At 42.3% G+C, this 18,483-nt stretch overlaps 1 protein-coding gene across 2 annotated transcripts in view; it reads right to left on the bottom strand.

The window, feature by feature from the left end:
- Positions 1–18,483, bottom strand: part of RNF150 (ring finger protein 150) — a 388,101-nt gene that overhangs the window by 154,124 nt on the left and 215,494 nt on the right. The gene's annotated exons all lie outside the window — the stretch shown is intronic.

The raw sequence follows: 18,483 nt of genomic DNA on the forward strand, positions 1-18,483 counted from the left end.
AACATTCTGGTTAACTGGAGATAATTTATGATTACATATTTCAGAAACTATGTGGAGCTGGAACAGTGTAACTCAATTACATATTAGAGACATGTTAGCTTTGCAATATTCCTATAATATTCAGGCACAAAGCAGAATGTTGTGTCATCACTTTCAGCAACTTCTCATTTTTTTAATTTAGATTAGGCAGAAATTATTCCTGAAGTATTGTAGTTTTCTTGCTGAGCCTCGGAATAGACTGACACTTCATGTTCTGTAGAGATAACTTTTCAGTAGTGTTTTCATTAAAGCCTACCTGTCATGTGATGCATCTTGCCCAAAATCTGGGCAGCATGAATCATGGACAGACTAAATATATTATTAGCCCATGTTTCACTCCAAAACACTTCATCATTTCTGAGGTACACAGGAAGCCCGGAATGAGGTGACTGAGATGACTGGTCACCGAGGTTGTCCTACATGATTGACAGGTCTGGCCCAATACACATCATTTCAGAGTAAAACATTGGTATTTGTTAAAAAATGAACTTGTCCCTAAATCATGCACAAAATTATTGTTTGAAAAATGCACATTGACTTGCATACTTTACTTGACATAGGTGAGCAGTTATGTGTGCCTTCACCCCTGCTTGCTACTTGTTTTCTACCTAGCTATGCCCCATCCTCTTCTTTGATTGACAGCTCGGACTTTACAGGCGCCAAAGAAGGGTAGTGATGAATGAAAACAAGTAAGGGAACTGAACCTCTTGACCATGCCAAGGGTGCTCCATGTGATTGTGCTTGGTCTGAACAGTTATTTTGTGCTGACAGATTCTCTTTAAAATATTACAATGGACGTTACGACCTATACATAGAGAATACAGGACCCATCCATCCACAATAAGTTACAGCTCACCTCCTTCCGTACTTGCAAAATTCTCTCTGCTTATGCCTCAGTGCAAATCCCCAACCAATTGACCTAGACAACAAGTCCTCTCCAGATTACATGTGCCTACTTTGCATGTGACTGCTGTAAAACCAATTTTAAAAGAGCAGCAGCTCAGGGAAGATAGCCACACCATTAAAGGGAATCTGCCACCTCATTTTCTCGATACGAGATGCGGCCACCGCCATCAGGGGCTTATCTACAGCATTCTGTAATGCTGTAGATAAGCCCCCAATGTAACCTGAAAGATAAGAAAAACGAGTTAGATTATACTCACCCGTGGGTCCGGTCCGGCGCCTCCCATCTTCTAGCGATGACGTCCTCCTCCTTAATTTTGCCGCGGCTCCTGCGCAGGCGTACTTGGTACTATATCTGCCCTGTTGAGGGCAGCGTAGAGTACTACAGTGCGCAGGCGTCAGGAAAGGTCAGAGAGGTTCGGCACCTGCGCAATGCAGTATTTTACTCTGCCCTCAACATTGGACCGGACCCCCGGGTGAGTATAATCTAACTCGTTTTTCTTATCTTTCAGGTTACATCGGGGGCTTATCTACAGCATTACAGAATGCTGTAGATAAGCCCCTGATAGCGGTGGACACATCTCATAGGGCAAAAATGAGGTGACAGATTCCCTTTAAAGGGACACTGTCACCAAGATTTTGCTACCTAATCTATGAGCAGATTATTATCTATGACGTAGCGGCGGAGACCCTGATTCCACGTGGTTATACAGAGCTCAGCATTCAGAGCACTGCTAGGTCTGCAGGCAGATTAAAGAGTGAGTTCATCCAAACTGTAGCAATAACTTTAGCAAGTGATCGCTGGAATCATGGTCTCTGCCACTACATTTATGCTGCTGCCAGGTGGAGTAGCAAAAATCTTATGACATATTCTTTCTAACATTTAGTGTAAATACAAAAAAAAAAAAAAAAATCAGAAATACAAAAAATGCATTACAAAAAAGACTATGCATCAGCATCTGGTTCTAATGAGTAAAATTCTAGATGTATATATTTGTAATCATGGAAATAGTCCTCATTTTTTAAACAAATATAATAGTTGTAATGTCAGCTAATTAAAACAGTAAGATTGTGACCAAAAAAGGACTTTAGACAAGTTTCTTTAATGGAAAATGATAAGTTTTTATAAGAAATGTGGCTAATAAATATGTTAAGGTGCCATAGTTTACTATTAATGGTTTTTTTCAGGTTTGGAATATATTACAAGCATCTGTATAAATCTGCTTATTCCCAAAATCACAATAAAGTTTTACAATAATGTACACAACTATTTATTTGGTTGTGTTAATATAATTCATATCTAAATCTGCTCTGTTCTACATGTCACTCTCCATAGGACATCCCTCCAGGCGCTAATTATACTGCAGTTACCATTGTACCATTTTTGTTATAGTTCCAGTGCTCCTGGTCGATCATGTGCAGTGCTGTCTCTCTTAGGCTTGTTTCATACATACGTTTTTCTTGTCAGTTGCCAGCCGCCAAAAAGGCGGAGAACAGATCCGTGTCCGTCGAGACACCAACGGGTGCCACCGGACCGTTGATTTGACGGGATCCGCTGATTTAGTAATCTTAAAGGAACCGCAGGGTTGAAAAAACAGAACCACCGATGTAGCGGTGCCGCGAGAAGAGGAGAGCGGGGCCGCAGTTTCATGCTCCCGGAGAGAAGAGCCGCGAGAAGAGGAGAGCGGGCCGCGGCTTCATGCTCCCGGAGAGAAGAGCCGCGAGAAGAGGAGAGCGGGGCCGCGGTGAGAGAGAGAACTTTAGCGGCTCCCGGGACGGCAGTAACGGGTTAAATTGCTTCCCGGTGCTAAGATTCCGGGCATACGCGGTTCACACTGACTGTCCGTCAGAGATAAAAAACGTTGCAGGGTCCGTTACATCCACCCGGGAGCCGCTAAAATCTTGGCGGATCCGTAAAAAAACGGGTAAGACGGATGATCTTCAGTCAAGATCCACCAACAATGTAAGTCTATGGGGAAAAAAAACGGATCCACCCCTTTTTTGGCGGATCCGTTTTTTTAAAAAAATTGGCGGCTTTTGACTAATGGCAAATAACGGATGTGTGAAACAGGCCTTAGCTGGCTTCCTTCCACTTCAACACTGACATAATATTCTACATTCGGAATACACTCTATTTTCTGTGCATTGTACAGTCCTATACAGTCCTCTGCCTGTGCAATCTACATCAGTATAGCTGTGTGTAGACCTGTGGTTTTTGACATTATTTCTCTGTTAGCTGGTTTCCAGCGTAGCTCAATTGTACTACACTCAGTTCTGCTTTACCTGCAGCAGATAGATCAGTGCTCTGAAGCTGAAAATGCTGTTCTGTTAGTGCATATGGCAGAAGATAATCCTCTGCCATATGCATCACCAGAGCTTTATTTGTAGTTTCACTTTACAGATTTGCATGCTCCCTTGGGCAGGCAGAGAAGGACAGGTAAACTCATCTAGAAACAAGCTATTAGAGTACTGGAAAAACACACAGCCAGCTATATTAATGTAGATCACAGAAAATAAAATCAGGCTGATAGAGTTGTGTACAGGAGCATACAGTGGACAGACGAATAGAGAGAAGAGGGGAGATGGACATAAAAAAAAGGTTTAAGAATCTTTATGCTGAACTTGGTCTGTACATTAACAATATGTGTGGCTTTAACTGTGCTATGTGATAACTAAGGATATTGTGAGAATAATCCTTTATCTTTCTGCTTCTTTTATTGTAGTACAAGTCAGGATGACAATATACACAATGTATTTCTGTAGAAATAGAAATGCACAAATAATATATCAGAGATTTGTGTTAATACAAGAAGTAACATTACGTATAAGGGACATATATGAAGCATGATTCCCTAAACAAGTCCAGGAAAGAGAAGTGTTAATTGTAATAGTTGCACAATATGTACAAGATGCACTAAATTTTCTTTGTTGGTCATCTCTAGGGAAAACAATGCTTGCAAACTGGAAAAGTGTATTCATTACCTAATGAATTAAAAATAATAACATGGCTTGAATATTATTTACACGTTAAAGGGAACCTGCGGCCTGATATATGCTGCCCAAACCACAGGCAGCATGTATCAGGACTGGCTGTATGACAGCAACCAGGTATATTTGACTCTGAAATGCTGTGGTATTTCAGAAAAAAACATGCCAGTACTTTAAAAGCTGCCGGTGACCAAGGTCGCTCTTGAAACTCGTTGGACAGGCGGGTCCCTGGCATTTTCTCCCCGCCTGCTGCCCTGGATTGACAGGTCTCTGCCTACGTGCGTGTATAGGCACGATAGCGAGCGGGGGGAGACGGCTTTTATAGTATATCTTTCTCTGAAAACACCGCAGCATTCCAGAGGCAAACATACCTGGCGGATACCATGCAACCGGTGCCTATTACACGCTGCCTGTGGATCGGGCAGCATGTATCAGATGTCAGGTTCACTTTAAGGCTATGTGCACACATTTCGGAATTGCCGCTGAAATTTTGGCGGGAATTCCGGAATTCCATTCCGCGGGAAATATGTGAGAAAACTGCATTTTAATTCCCGCCTATTTCCCGCAGAAAAACTAGCGATTTGCAAGCGTAATTAGCTTGCAGAATGCTAGCGTTTTCCAAGCGATCTGTAGCATCGCTTGGAAAACTGATTGACAGGTTGGTCACACTCGTCAAACATAGTGTTTGACGAGTGTGACCAACTTTATACTATTGAGGCTGCCTATGCGGCATCAGTAGTAAAAAGATCTAATGTTAAAAACAATAATAAAAAAATAAAAAATCAAGTTTTTCTCACCTTCCGACGTCCCGCGCAACGTTCCTGATCATTGCGATGCCCGGGAGCATCGCTGAGGCCTGCTGATGCTGCGAGGGACATCGGTAGGTGAGGATATGACGATTTTTTAATTTTAATTCTATTTTTTACAGGGATATGGCACCCAGAGACTGGAGGACAGTCTCCTCTCCCCCAGACCGTGGGTACCATCCGCAAATGTTCTGCTTACTTTTCGCATGGTGGTGTATAATGTACAAGGCGCACATATAGGTGCCACATAAATAATGAAGCTGAAACAGAAATGGATTACCTAGGAGTAGGACAGCCATGTTGTCTCTGCCTACATTAGTCAATTATCTCCTTGACATGTCACTAACCTAATGGCTGCCAACAACTGCTCAGAAGAAGATATTGAAAATGTGGCAATTCTATTCCTCACAAAGATTCAGAATCCCATTCACTTTTATCAGCGATCTAGCAGAAATTACAGGACGGGGTACTGCTGATAATGACTATTCAGAGAACACCAGAAGTAGTCAAGGTTCCTTTATCGGTAAGACACTCAGTCCATGCCACGTTGGTATCTTCATCAGCTCTAATGTAGCAGCATCAGCTGACAGACCATAATTCTACAAAAAAAAATTAAGTGGATGGCATGGTGGGCTCAGTGGTTAGCACAGCAGCCTTGCAGCGCTGGGGTCCTGGGTTCAAATCCCACCAAGGACAACATCTGCAGGGAGTTTGTATGTCCTCCCCGTGTTTGCGTGGGTTTCCGCCCATACTCCAAGGACAATCCAGATTGTAAGTCCCAATGGGGACAGTGATAATAATGTCTGTAAAGTGCTGTGGAATTAATGGCGCTATATAAATGTGTTAAATAAATAAGTGCACCCCCACTAGTCAACCTTTTTGCGCACATGCCTTTAACTTATTGGCACATTTAGTATTCAAAGCCGCAACTTACACAACTGAGTGCTCTTATATGGCTTACACAATGCTCTATTGCCATTTCTACATAAATCATCCCCTATAGTATTAAGGCAAGTGTTTATAGGTCAAAATGTTCACTTCCTGCATAGAAAAACTATTATGTTAAGATATTCTTGAGAACTGTAATTCAAACAGATGCCAGAGATAAATCAGAGATGAGACTGGAGACAGATGCAAGACAGATGTGCGTGTAGGAGTCAATGGAAAGAACAACAAGTACATATTTAGCATGACTGTGCTTAAATGGAAGGAATGACCAACTGGAAGAATTGCATTCATTATAAAGAGTTTCTATCTAGAAACATAAAATCACCAATAAAAATAAGCCCATGAGATCTCGCTTTCCTCTTGTTGATACAAATGCCCCGATAAACTGGCTAAAAAACAATTCATACTAGATAGAGACTGGATTGCAGTTGGCCGACAGTGATTTTATAGGCATGACGAGGATTAGTTAGAGTTGTTCCTTTCAAATGTGACAAGGAAATAGCGTTCAGTGCGGTTATATGGCGTTAGACTGACAATACATCTGCTTCATAGGTTTGTGTTATGAATTTTGACAATATTGTAAATTATAAAATGCAGATTTCTGCGGCTGATCATATCAGACGTGATTAAGAATGAATAGTTTTATTAATTTTTTTCGGGGGAGCAGATAAGTTCACATGGAGATTTACAAAAAACAAACCTAATGCTGATGTCACAGAAAATCTCAGGAAAAAATCCAAGGCTGATCCATTTCTGCCCCATATTTTATGTCTGAACTGCAGTGGCTCAGCATGAGGATTAGTCCCAATTGTTGGCTAATCCACCTGTGGCAACCTGCCACTGAAACCACTAGAAAGGGATTTTCTACCACTGCAGAATCCCATCTCATTGGTCCTGAGGGTGCTGGATCAAGTAAAATTAAATGCACAAATACCTCCCTGACTTGCACTGCTGCTCTGCTTACTGCCCGGATTCCCCCAGCTGGTTTTGTAACCAGGATCGGACTGGCCCATAGGGGAACAAGGGAATCCCCCGGTGGGCCCCTGTGCAGATCTGGGCTCCAAACACCACTGTATGGGCAGTACTTGGCATAACCTCCTTGATTCACTCTGTTCACAAAAAAGCAGCATCTCATCATTCATTAACTAAAGAACCCAGTTTATTACCATATAGGTAAATTCGTGAACGAGGGGAGTGTAATATTTGTATGAAGGTGAAAAGTGAGCCCCCCAAAGTCAATGTTACCGGGGCGCCCTTGGTATCCCAGTCTGACACTGCTTGTAACATAAAGTCACATGAATGCTGCAGCCAATCAGTGGCTACTGATTGGCTGCAGCCTTTAAAGTTATGTCCAAGTGGAAAGACATAAATGTTAATGCCACAGATGACCATTGGCCGCTAGGCCACATCAGTCACATGACATTATGTCACAAGATCAGTGGAGGGACACACACAGAGCAGAGAGTGGAGGAGCAGAAGTCTTTGTCATTCATCGAGCTCCCTTGTGCCATTGATAAGGGGCTGATCAATAGCATAAAACCCATTTACTACTTAATGATGCAGTTTTCAAGTCCATAGAAGAAACATCCATGGCTTCATAAACGCCAACGAATATTTACTTTCATTGTGGTATATGTGCCAAAGCGAAAAAAGAAAAAAAATACAATGCGCGGACTGACCACAGATCTCCCATGTTCGACACTGCGTTCCATATACAGAATGTAAAGTACGCTTGTCTGAACCCGGCCCCATGCTTAGGCCAGGGGTGCACGAGAATATAAAAAATTGTCCGTTTTTCATTCAGAAATCTCAGACGATTCTCATTTGTATTGTCATATGTCTGCCGACCATGAGTCTGAATTTTATCTCCATGTGACATGTGTATTTATACTATACATTAATATTTTAAAAACTACATGATCAAATACAGTTTCCTAGGTGAATAATGACAATGTATCTGTAAAAATTGGGTGCAATATGGATGTTCTGTATGGGATCCAATTTTTTTGCCCACCTGAATGGGCGAGTCTTAGGCCTGTTTCACACATCCGTTTGTCACCATCAGTCAAAATCGGCGTTTTTTCCAAAAAAACGGATGTTTTTTTCCCCATTGATTTGCATTAGAGGCGGATTTTGACTGACGGTCGTCCGTTGCATCCGTATTTCTGCGGATCCGCCAAAATTTTGGCGTCCGCTGACATCACCGGACAGACAATGCAACGTTTTTTTGGGAGCCGGATCCGCATTTTTGCCTCTTGCTACATATTTAACCCTAAATCCAATCTGGCCGCTGGAGAATTCTCTCTCTCTCGTCCTGCGATATCCCGGCTCTCCTGGTCCCGCGATATCCCGGCTCTCCTGATCCCGCGATATCCCGGCTCTCCTGGTCCCACGATATCCCGGCTCTCCTGGTCCCGCGATATCCCGGCTCTCCTGGTCCCGCGATATCCCGGCTCTCCTCGTCCCGTGATATCCCAGTTCTCGTCTGCTACATTGGCAGTATTTTTTTTAAGCGCGGCTCCTTTAACTTTCCCAGATCGGCGGATCCCGGCGCACCAACGGTCCGGTGGCTCCCATTGGTATTTCGACGCCTACGGATCCGTTCTCCGCCTTTTTGGCGGATTACAAATGACAAGAAAAACGTAAGTGTGAAACAGGCCTTAACTGATTTATGGAAGTGGATAATACATGCTACAGTTTTTTATACGGACACTCGGTCAGTGTGAAGAAACTCATCTGAGGAGCCCTATTGAATAATATTAGTCGGTGCGCTGTCCGTTTTTTTCTCAGACAGCACTTATCCGTATGCTTGTCTGAATGAGCACTTAGGATGAGCTGCAGAGACTTCCTGTGAACCTATCACCAGACAAAGTTTAGAGGTTTACAGGAGATTTTAAGCCCTGTGTGATGACGGCTGATTTTAATAGCGAAAGCTCCTCTGTGCTCCTCATCTGTCATAGTTCAATCCCATATTGCATATTATGTAAAAGAGCCACGTTCTGTGCAGTGTAATCTCACTGATGAAGAACAGAGCTGTGTACGGTTAGAGTCAACATTGCCATGCTGCCCACGTACACCAGAGAGCTATAGAACTGAATCTGGCAATTTATATTGAAAAAATTGCATCAGCTACATACAAGCAATGCATTTTGGTTTGGGGCTTTTTGGGGTCACTGGTGTCTTTTTCAAGGTGCAGAATTCTCTGGGTATGGTGTTTGTATCTTGTGTTTTTCCATAGGCTTCTCTATAGGTCTGGAAGTATGGCAGGAAAATCGCGCCTACAAATTGACACTAAAGGAAAACTAACAAAATGCATGAAATTCACAATGTTTTTACAAGAGTTTTAAAAAATGAAGAAAAGTTTATATTAACGCTGCCCTATGATAAGACAGCCACACTATCCATAGCATTTTCTACATGAACTATTAATATTAACTTGAGATGAGTGGAACAGACAAAATTCAAATTTGCCTATTCAAGTGGATTTTCTGGGCAAATTTGATTAGCAGAGAAGCTATTTTCAGTGAATTTAATGCCCCTTATTACGCTTTGGAAATAACAAATGTAAGATGTTGGAAAAAAATAATCCTTCTTCTACTTACCTCACCGAATCCTCCGCTCTTTACCATCACCCGTCCAGTTCTCGCCACATCTTCTTGGTACCATCGCTCACGCTGAGATCATGATGTCCCGATGTGTGCCGTGACCTTGCACAGATGCACAAAACCCTCCAAGAGATTTCAGCGCTAGCGGCGATGCTAAGATTTGGCGAGGACCCCATGGATGACGGTGAGAAGCAGAGGGGCCAGAGAGCTGAGTATAAGGTCTTTTGTTATTTTTAACATTTTGATGGCCGTTCACAAAAATGGCGAGTTCTCTGCGACGTGTCTTCAAGCTCTTCTACGATATTATCCTGTGAGCAAGGCCCCTTTGGAAAAGACCATAAAAATGAACACTCAAATTTCTGGAACTATATGGTGGGTTAAAAAAGAACACATAGTGAGGGGAGCAGTGGGAATAAACTAAGAGGACAAATTGGTCACTTTTGACATGGTGACGGGTCCTCTTTAAATAATAATTTTTATTTGTTCAACTCAAAATTCTTAAACCTTGTGACCCCCAAATAGACAATCAATAAAATACAAAGGATTTATAAACAAAAAAGCCTTGTTTCCAATCTGCAATATAAAAATTTACTTGCTTTCCATCTTGTAAATTGAGGTTATACATGGAGGAGCACAAGGGTGCAATACGAGAGGAAAACAGTGAAACAGGATCCTTCTACATCATGCATATTACATTGTGCCTTGTGTACAGGAGATCTGATACCATCGCTCTGTCTTCTACTGGCGCTAGCTCCATGCAGAAAGCATTGCCGCCTTCTGTATAATTGAACAAATAGTCTTTGGCTGTTGTGGAGATTGCAAAGATCAAGTCTCGGGGGCTGGATTGTAAAACATGATATAAAGGCGTGTTACCACAGTGTGAGCGCTGTTAGAGTATCCCTGTTTATACTTTCCTATGTAACCTCATAGCCAATATTGAATTTTGTGACCAGCCAGATCTCCCTAGCACTGCTGCCACTCGGTTCTGTTTTTTCAGCAGTCAGACCATGACACTGACTGCAACAATGTGTATTCTGAGACAACTGCTTCAAATCACTCATTACATAACATTAGAGGCTTTAGGGTATGTGCACATATCTGTATCAGCAAAATCTGCTGCAAATACTGGAATGTTAGCTGGAAGGACGCTTCGTAAAATATGTGTGTTTTTGCCACATTGTTTGTGTTTTTTTTCCAAAACATGTGAATGGGTAAAAAACGCTGCAAAAACGCTGAAAGAATTAACATGCTGCAGAGATGTGAAACTGCTTCAAATCTGCAATGAAAAAAATAAGTACAAACGCATGGGCCATGCACACACAGTGAACAAGTCGGTATAGAGAATCTATAGGGTACTGTCAAGAGGAAGATGAGAGACAACAGACCGAACAATTCAGAGAAGCTGAAGGCTGCTATCAAAGCAACCTGGGCTTCCATAACACCTCAGCAGTGCCACAGGCTGATCACCTCCATGCCACGCCGCACTGATGCAGTAACTGATGAAAAAGGAGCCCGACCAAGAATTGAGTGCATTACTGAATGCATTTCAGTAGGCCATAATTTCGGATATTAAAATCATTTTTTCAAGCTGGTGTTATAAAGAATTCTAATTTACTGAGATATTGACTTTTATGTTTTCATTGGCTGTAAGCCATAATCATCAACATTAACAGAAATAAACACCTGAAATAGATCACTCTGCAATGTCTCTATATTATATTAGTTTCACTTTTTGTATTAAAGAACTGAAATAAATTAACCTTTTGATGATATTCTAATTTTGTGAGAAGCACTTGTATATTGTTTGGTTTTTACTTGAATGGGGATTAGCTCAAACAGAATGTAGCATAGACAACAATGGTACTGTTCTTGGAAGAAGCTGTTGCGGTAGTTTCTTGTACTTTGTACAAACAGGGGTGTGGCCCCCTTTTTGAGCTAGGCATTTCATTTATATAGCGTCACATGGCCAGGTGTCCGAACAGTCGGACCATGGTCCTGCTCTGCCCCATCTAGAATCATAGAATCATAGAATCGTAGAGTTGGAAGGGACCTCCTGGGCCTTCTGGTCCAACCCCCTGCTCAAAGCAGGATTCGCTAAATCATCCCAGTCAGATGTCTGTCCAGCCTCTGTTTGAAGACTTCCATTGAAGGAGAACTCACCACTTCTCGTGGCAGCCTGTTCCACTCATTGATCACTCTAACTGTCAAAAAGTTTTTTCTAATATCTAATCTGTGTCTCTTCCCATTCAGTTTCATCCCATTGCTTCTAGTCTTTCCTTGTGCAAATGAGAATAAAGTTGATCCTTCTACAATGTGACAGCCCTTTAGATATTTGTAGACAGCTATTAAGTCTCCTCTCAGTCTTCTCTTTTGCAAACTAAACATTCCCAAATCCTGCAACCTTTCCTCATAAGACAGGGTTTGCAGACCGGTCACCATTCTGGTCGCTCTTTTCTGAACTTGCTCCAGTTTGTTGATGTCTTTTTTAAAATGTGGTGCCCAAAACTGGACACAATATTCCAGATGAGGTCTGACCAAAGAGGAGTAGAGGGAAATAATGACTTCACGTGATCTAGACTGTATGCTTCTGTTAATACATCCTAGAATTGCATTTGCCTTTTTTGCTGCTGCATCACACTGTTGACTCATATTCAGTCTGTGATCTATTAGTATACCCAAGTCTTTTTCACATGTGCTGTCACTTAGCCCTATTCCTCCCATTCTATATATGCTTTTTTCATTTTTATTGCCCAGATGTAGTACTTTGCATTTCTCCCTGTTAAAAACCATTCTGTTAGTTGCTGCCCACTTCTCCAGTTTATTTAAATCTTTTTGAATCCTCTCTCTCTCTTCTCTAGTATTAGCTATCCCTCCTAGCTTTGTGTCATCAGCAAATTTAATCAGTTTACCCTCAATTCCTTCATCTAAATCGTTGATAAAGATGTTGAACAATACAGGGCCCAGGACAGAGCCCTGTGGTACCCCACTTGAGACATTCTTCCAACTGGATGTGCAGCCATTTACGACCACTCTTTGGGTCCGATCACTAAGCCAGTTATGAATCCACCTAACAGTTGCCTTGTCCATTCCATACTTAGTCATTTTTTCAATAAGGATTGTATGAGAGACTTTGTCAAATGCTTTGCTGAAGTCAAGATATACTATATCTACAGCATTTCCTTGATCCACCCAATCAGTGATACCGTCATAGAAGGAAATTAAGTTAGTCTGACATGACTTATTAGTTAGAAACCCATGCTGACTCTGTTTAATCACTTCATTCTTATCCAGGTATAGACATACATGTTGTTTAATAATTTGTTCAAAGATCTTTCCTGGTATAGAAGTCAGACTCACCGGCCTATAGTTGCCTGGGTCCACCTTCTTCCCCTTTTTGAAGATAGGAACAACATTTGCTCTTCTCCAGTCTTCTGGCACTTCTCCTGTTCTCCAAGAATTTTCAAAGATTATGGAGAGGGGTTCAAAAATTTCTTCTGCTATCTCCTTCAGTACTCTGGGGTGTAATTCATCTGGACCTGGAGACTTGAATTCATTTAGGTTAGCTAAGTGTTTCCTCACTATCTTTCTGTTTATAGATATCCTGGATTCTTCTATTCCCTTAATAGGACAGTGAATAACAGTTGATGTTGCATTTCCTTTCTGAGAGAAAACAGATGCAAAATAGGAATTTAAAAGTTCAGCCTTCTCAACATCCTGTCTTACCATTTCATCATTTTCATCCTGTAAAAATCCTATAGCATCTTTGACTTTTCTTTTACTTTTGACATATCCCCAAAATCCTTTATTATTGCTTTTGACATCTCTTGCAAGCCTCAGTTCATTTTCAGCTTTAGCTAATCTGATTTGTGCCCTGCAGGTTCTGCAGACAGCATTATATTCTTCTTTAGATATGCCTCCCTCTTTCCATTTTATAAACATTTTTTTCTTCCTTTTTAGCATGTGCTTAAGTTCTGTGTTCATCCATCCTGGTTTCCTTAAATGCTTCCTATTCTTCCCTCTTTTCGGAATTGTTAACAACTGTGCTTTGAGAATTTCATTTTTCAAGATTTCCCATCCTTCCTGGACATTTTTGTCTTTAAGGATATCCAGCCATTGGATCCCTCCAATTCTCTTTCTGAATCCCTTAAAATCTGCCTTTCTGAAATCTAACCTTGACGTCTGAGTCTTCACAGGTCTTCCACCTCTAGTTATCCAAAATTCTAAAATAGCATGGTCGCTACCTCCTAGGGTCCCAGCCACTTTTACCTCCTCAACCATTTCCTCCCTGTTTATAAGGATTAGATCCAAGGTAGCAGTTCCCCTTGTTTTCTCCCCTACCTTTTGGAAGATAAAGTTGTCAGCAAGAGAGGATAAGAATTTCCTTGACCTGTTAGTTTTGCCTGAGAGAGATTCCCAACAAATGTCTGGATAGTTGAAATCTCCCATGACAACTATGTCATATTTTTTGGAGAACTTGGCCATCTGATGCATAAAGAGTTCATCTATATCTTCGGCTTGCACAGGCGGCCTGTAGTAAATGCCTACAATGGTGTCCTTTCCATTGTTCCGTCCTTGTATTCTTACCCAAACAGTTTCCACAGAACTCCCAGTCTCTGAAGCTTCAATCTCTGTGCAGATATACGCGTTTCGAACATACAATGCGACACCCCCTCCTCGTTTATCAAGTCTGTTTCTTGCAAATAAGTTGTATCCTTCTAGTCTTGTATTCCAATCATGTGTATTGTCCCACCAAGTTTCAGTGATTCCAATTACATCATATTTCTTTTCCTGTGTTAGTAGTTCCAATTCTCCTTGTTTGTTGCCCATGCTTTGTGCATTAGTATAGAAACATTTTAGTTTGTGATTGGTTTCTCTTTCTCCAATATTTTTATTAATTAGATTCTTTCGTCTTTGTTCTTCCTTTCCACTTCTAATAGCAGAGTTCTCAATAGCATTTGTCAGGTGTATGGCTTTTTCTGGTCTTTTGCTTCCCTTCCCATGTTGTTCTAGTTTAAAGCTCTCCTTACAAGTGTAGCAAGGCGACTTCCAAATACATGCTTTCCAGTCTTCGTAAGGTGCACCCCATCTCTAGCAAGTAGTCCATCGTATAAGTAGTTCACTCCGTGATCCAGAAATCCAAATCGTTGCTGACGGCACCATCGACGTAGCCAGTTGTTCACCTGCAGAATCTTATTCCACCTCCTTGTTCCATGGCCATCCACTGGGAGGATGGAAGAGAAGACCACCTGCGCTCCCAGTTCTTTCACTTTCTTGCCTAAGTCTTCAAAGTCTCTGCAGATGGTTTCCAGGTCGTTTCTTGTGGTGTCATTTGTCCCCACATGTAGTAGCAGGAATGGGTAGTCATCTGTAGGTCTGAAGAGTCCTGATATCCTGTCAGACACATCTTTAATTTTTGCACCTGGAAGACAGCACATTTCTCTTGAAGTTATATCCGGTCTGCAGATAGCGGCCTCAGTTCCTCTCAGCAGGGAATCCCCCATGACCACCACTCTCCGTTTCTTCTTCACAACATTTTTCTTTCTCCATCCAGGAGGACTCTGAAGGCGTACAAGGTTGCTGTTTGTTGGCAAAGTTTGAGGTTGAATGACACAAGGTGGGATTTTAATACTAGAGGAGAGGATTGTCCCCATTTGGGTATACCTCATCAAAGTGGGATGGCTTTTACTCAAAAACAGTGTTTACCAAGTACCCTATTTTATTTATATGCATTATTACTGTTTATTTTCTTACAGTAGAGTATATGCTCATTTTGTTTTCTAACTTTATATTTTGTTTCTGGATGAAATATTTTGCTATCTACTATCTTGCACAATACGTTAAAAATTACAATCACAGGGAGAAGTTGGTAGATTTTCCTTAAAGGGAGTCTGTTATCCCAAACTGAAGTTGAATTAATTATTTAAATAAAGGTGTTTGGTGCTCCCCTGGCTCAGTGCTCTGCCCCCTGGTTTTGCATGCCCCTCCTCTCACTGATGACTGACAGCACTGGCTTGCCTGAAGCGAGCTCTGCTTGCAGAGAAAGGTCAGGCAACCCAGTGCTGTCAGTCACCAATTAGGAAGGCAGAATGTTTGGACGGAATGTAAAGGGTGCAGCTGATTTGTAGATGCTGATTGGATGCAGCTGTCATGTGTTTATGCCAAGAGACCAGCAGGGGTCACACTATCCAGCATGAGGGAGCAGCATTGGGCTATATGTGAGTATAGCTTTTTTTTTCTGACCCTGAGCTCATTCACAATACATTTGTAAGTAGGGGAAACCCCTTTAAATCACACATGCTGATGAATAAAATATTCCAGATCAACAGTATAAATTGTGTAATTTGTTGACAACATGAGGTACTAACAATCAACGGAAACCAAATCTGAGGGCTGGTGTCACGATCCATTTTTGGATTTGTGGCAGCTCTGGTTCTACTATGTTTTAAATGTAGCTTTTTGCTTTCAGGCCAGCAGGGGTTAATGTCAGTTTCCCTTGCTGCAATTTCAGAGTTTCTAGGTCAGCTGATGTGGGTGGTGACCACTCCCACCATCCTTTAAATAGTCACCCATTATAAATTGAGCAAGCCTGGAGTAAGGGGCTCTCTGGTTTTGTGAGTTTGTGATCCTGGTGCCTTTCTTCTGCTGTGCGGTGCTTTGCAGCAGAGAGTTGTAAAGCTAAGTTTTGTCTTTTTACCTCATCTGTTTCGTGTTTGTCACTGTCGCCTGTGTTGTTCCATCTGCAGTGGTGAATCTTGCGCTCTTGTCGGCCAGTGCATTAGCCACGGCAGTGCTAGGTGACAGCGAGGGATGAGGTTCCTGATGGCGGTGGGGGGAAGGACCCTCTTAGGGCGCTAGGAGAGTGCAGGGACAGGCTCAGGTTTGAGCAGGAGGTGACCAGACTCGTGTACATGATGTGAAAGCTGTAATCAAAGACCGAAGCAGTGGCAGTGCGGCAGCGCTTTGTCTGTGAACATAGGTGTATTTATTATTTTCAACATGTGCAAGCTTTAAAAAAAAAAACCCAAAACATTCCCTGACAACTCCTTTACAAGTCTCAAATACAGAAATTGGAAACTTTCTTTCAAAACAAGAGCTAAGTAGTCAACAATCCACTACATAAGCAGATTAATATGTGTGCTCTCATACAGCCACAGTTTGGGTTTTATTTTCCAAGAAAGATAAGAGCTGGATCCTCTTTTTCATCAGCATCTAGGGTCAAAAGACTGAATGGACATCACATAGCATGTGAGAAGCAGACACAGCCTATGGTGACTTCTGATTATAAAACAGCATGAATGGGAACATATCAGAATACAGGAAATGATGTGAAGTTCACATACTCACATAGTATTATCACTGTTGTGTAAATGTCCCACTTATTACCCCCCCCCAGGCTTTGTAAAACTTAACACAGGGAAAAAGAAAAATATAACAAATCTTATCCTCTTTGCAACACCCAAATATCACAGACTCCTTGGTTCTTCTGATTCACAGTTCATTTTCAGCCTTAATTCCTGTCCCTATCATGTGAATAACTTAGCAACGATAGAACAATCTTGTAAGGTATAGTATATAATATACCATATATACCTGAGTAGAAGAACACCCGAGTATAAGCCGAGGCACCTAATTTTGCCATGAAAAACTGGGAAAACTTATTGTCTCCAGTATAAGCCGGGTATGCATTGTCCCTTTATCCCTATCGTGGTATGCATGGCCTCCTTATCCCTATCGTGGTATGCATGGCCTCCTTATCCCTATCGTGGTATGCATGGCCTCCTCATCCACATCCGTGTATGCATGGCCTCCTCATCCACATCCGTGTATGCATGGCCATCTCATCCCTATCCTGATGTGCATGGACCCCTCATTCTTATCTGTGTATGCATGGCCCCCTCATCCTTATGGTGGTATGCATGGCCCTCTCATCCATACAATAACCAGGAGAGGCTAAATATACAGCTGTTGAACTGATATTAAAAGCCAGGGAAGCTACATGGGTATTAACCCCTTCCTAGGCTATAAACATCTGCCCCAGTTGTTGGCTTTCCCTCTGCTGATTATGAAAATGACGCGAGAGCCCATGCCATTTTTTTCAGAAAAATAATCATTTATTACAGTACGCTGCACACTCACTGTACTAATTATGAATGACATCTTTATATCTGTCTGTTTCAGGTGAATATATCTATTCTATTCTGTTGGGTCACGCTGTGATTTTACTTTATGCGGCAGAAGAAATGTCGGGTTTTCAAGGACATGGGTGTGTAAAAATCGGACGGCACTCGCATGATCCGAGTGACATGCAATTTTTTCCTCGTACCCATTGACTTGCATTGGCGAGTGTCACCCTATATAAGAGGACAATAGCAGCATGCTGCGATTTTTTTCTCAGTCCGAATTCAGCTGAAAGAAAAAAAATCACAGATGAGCTGTAATGCATAGATTAACACTGGTCAGAGTGCAATCCGATTATTTATCACATTGCTCTCGTCTGTTTTTTCACAGATGAGTATGAGCCCTAATAACCCTATGCGTGTCACCGCCGTCAGGTATCGCGGTGCGCGCTGAGTTCTGCCAGTTGCTGTTTGGTTACAGCCTATATAGGTTACTTCTGTGCGTTTTTTCCGTTGCGCTTTTGCTGCCAACAAATTCCTAGAGATTCAGAAACATTGCAAACATTTCTGCAAACAAATACTCAACGTGTGCACAGCCTTAGGGTTGTTTCACATTAGCGTTTCAGGGCGCAGCGACGGCCTGCGCACGGCCGCCGCTAAGCCCTGCCCCCTGCCGCGACTCCTCCGGTAGCTCCACCTACCGGCGCATGACGCTGTATGCGTCCTGCGTTTCCTATCTTTATCACTGGGGACGCAGGCCATGCGCAGTATGCATTTGGCGGCGCATGCGTCCTTTTGACGGTGCGCCGACCAGCGCCAAACACAACCTGCTGCAATTTGGTTGCGCTCGGCGCACCATCAAAAGGACGCATGCGCCACCAAACGCATACAGTGCACGGCCTGCATCCCCAGTGATAAAGATAGGGGACGCATGCAGCGTCATGCGCCGGTAGGCGGAGCTACTGGAGAAGGCGCGGCAGGGGGCGGGGCTTAGTGGCGGCCGTGCGCAGGTCGTCGCTGCGCCCTGAAACGCTAATGTGAAACCACCCTTACAGTGACAGATCTAAAACATCAGCA

The sequence above is a fragment of the Dendrobates tinctorius genome, unplaced genomic scaffold, assembly GCF_039654945.1.
Source record: "Dendrobates tinctorius isolate UK_male_01 unplaced genomic scaffold, ASM3965494v1 ptg000161l, whole genome shotgun sequence".
Lineage (NCBI taxonomy): Eukaryota > Metazoa > Chordata > Amphibia > Anura > Dendrobatidae > Dendrobates > Dendrobates tinctorius.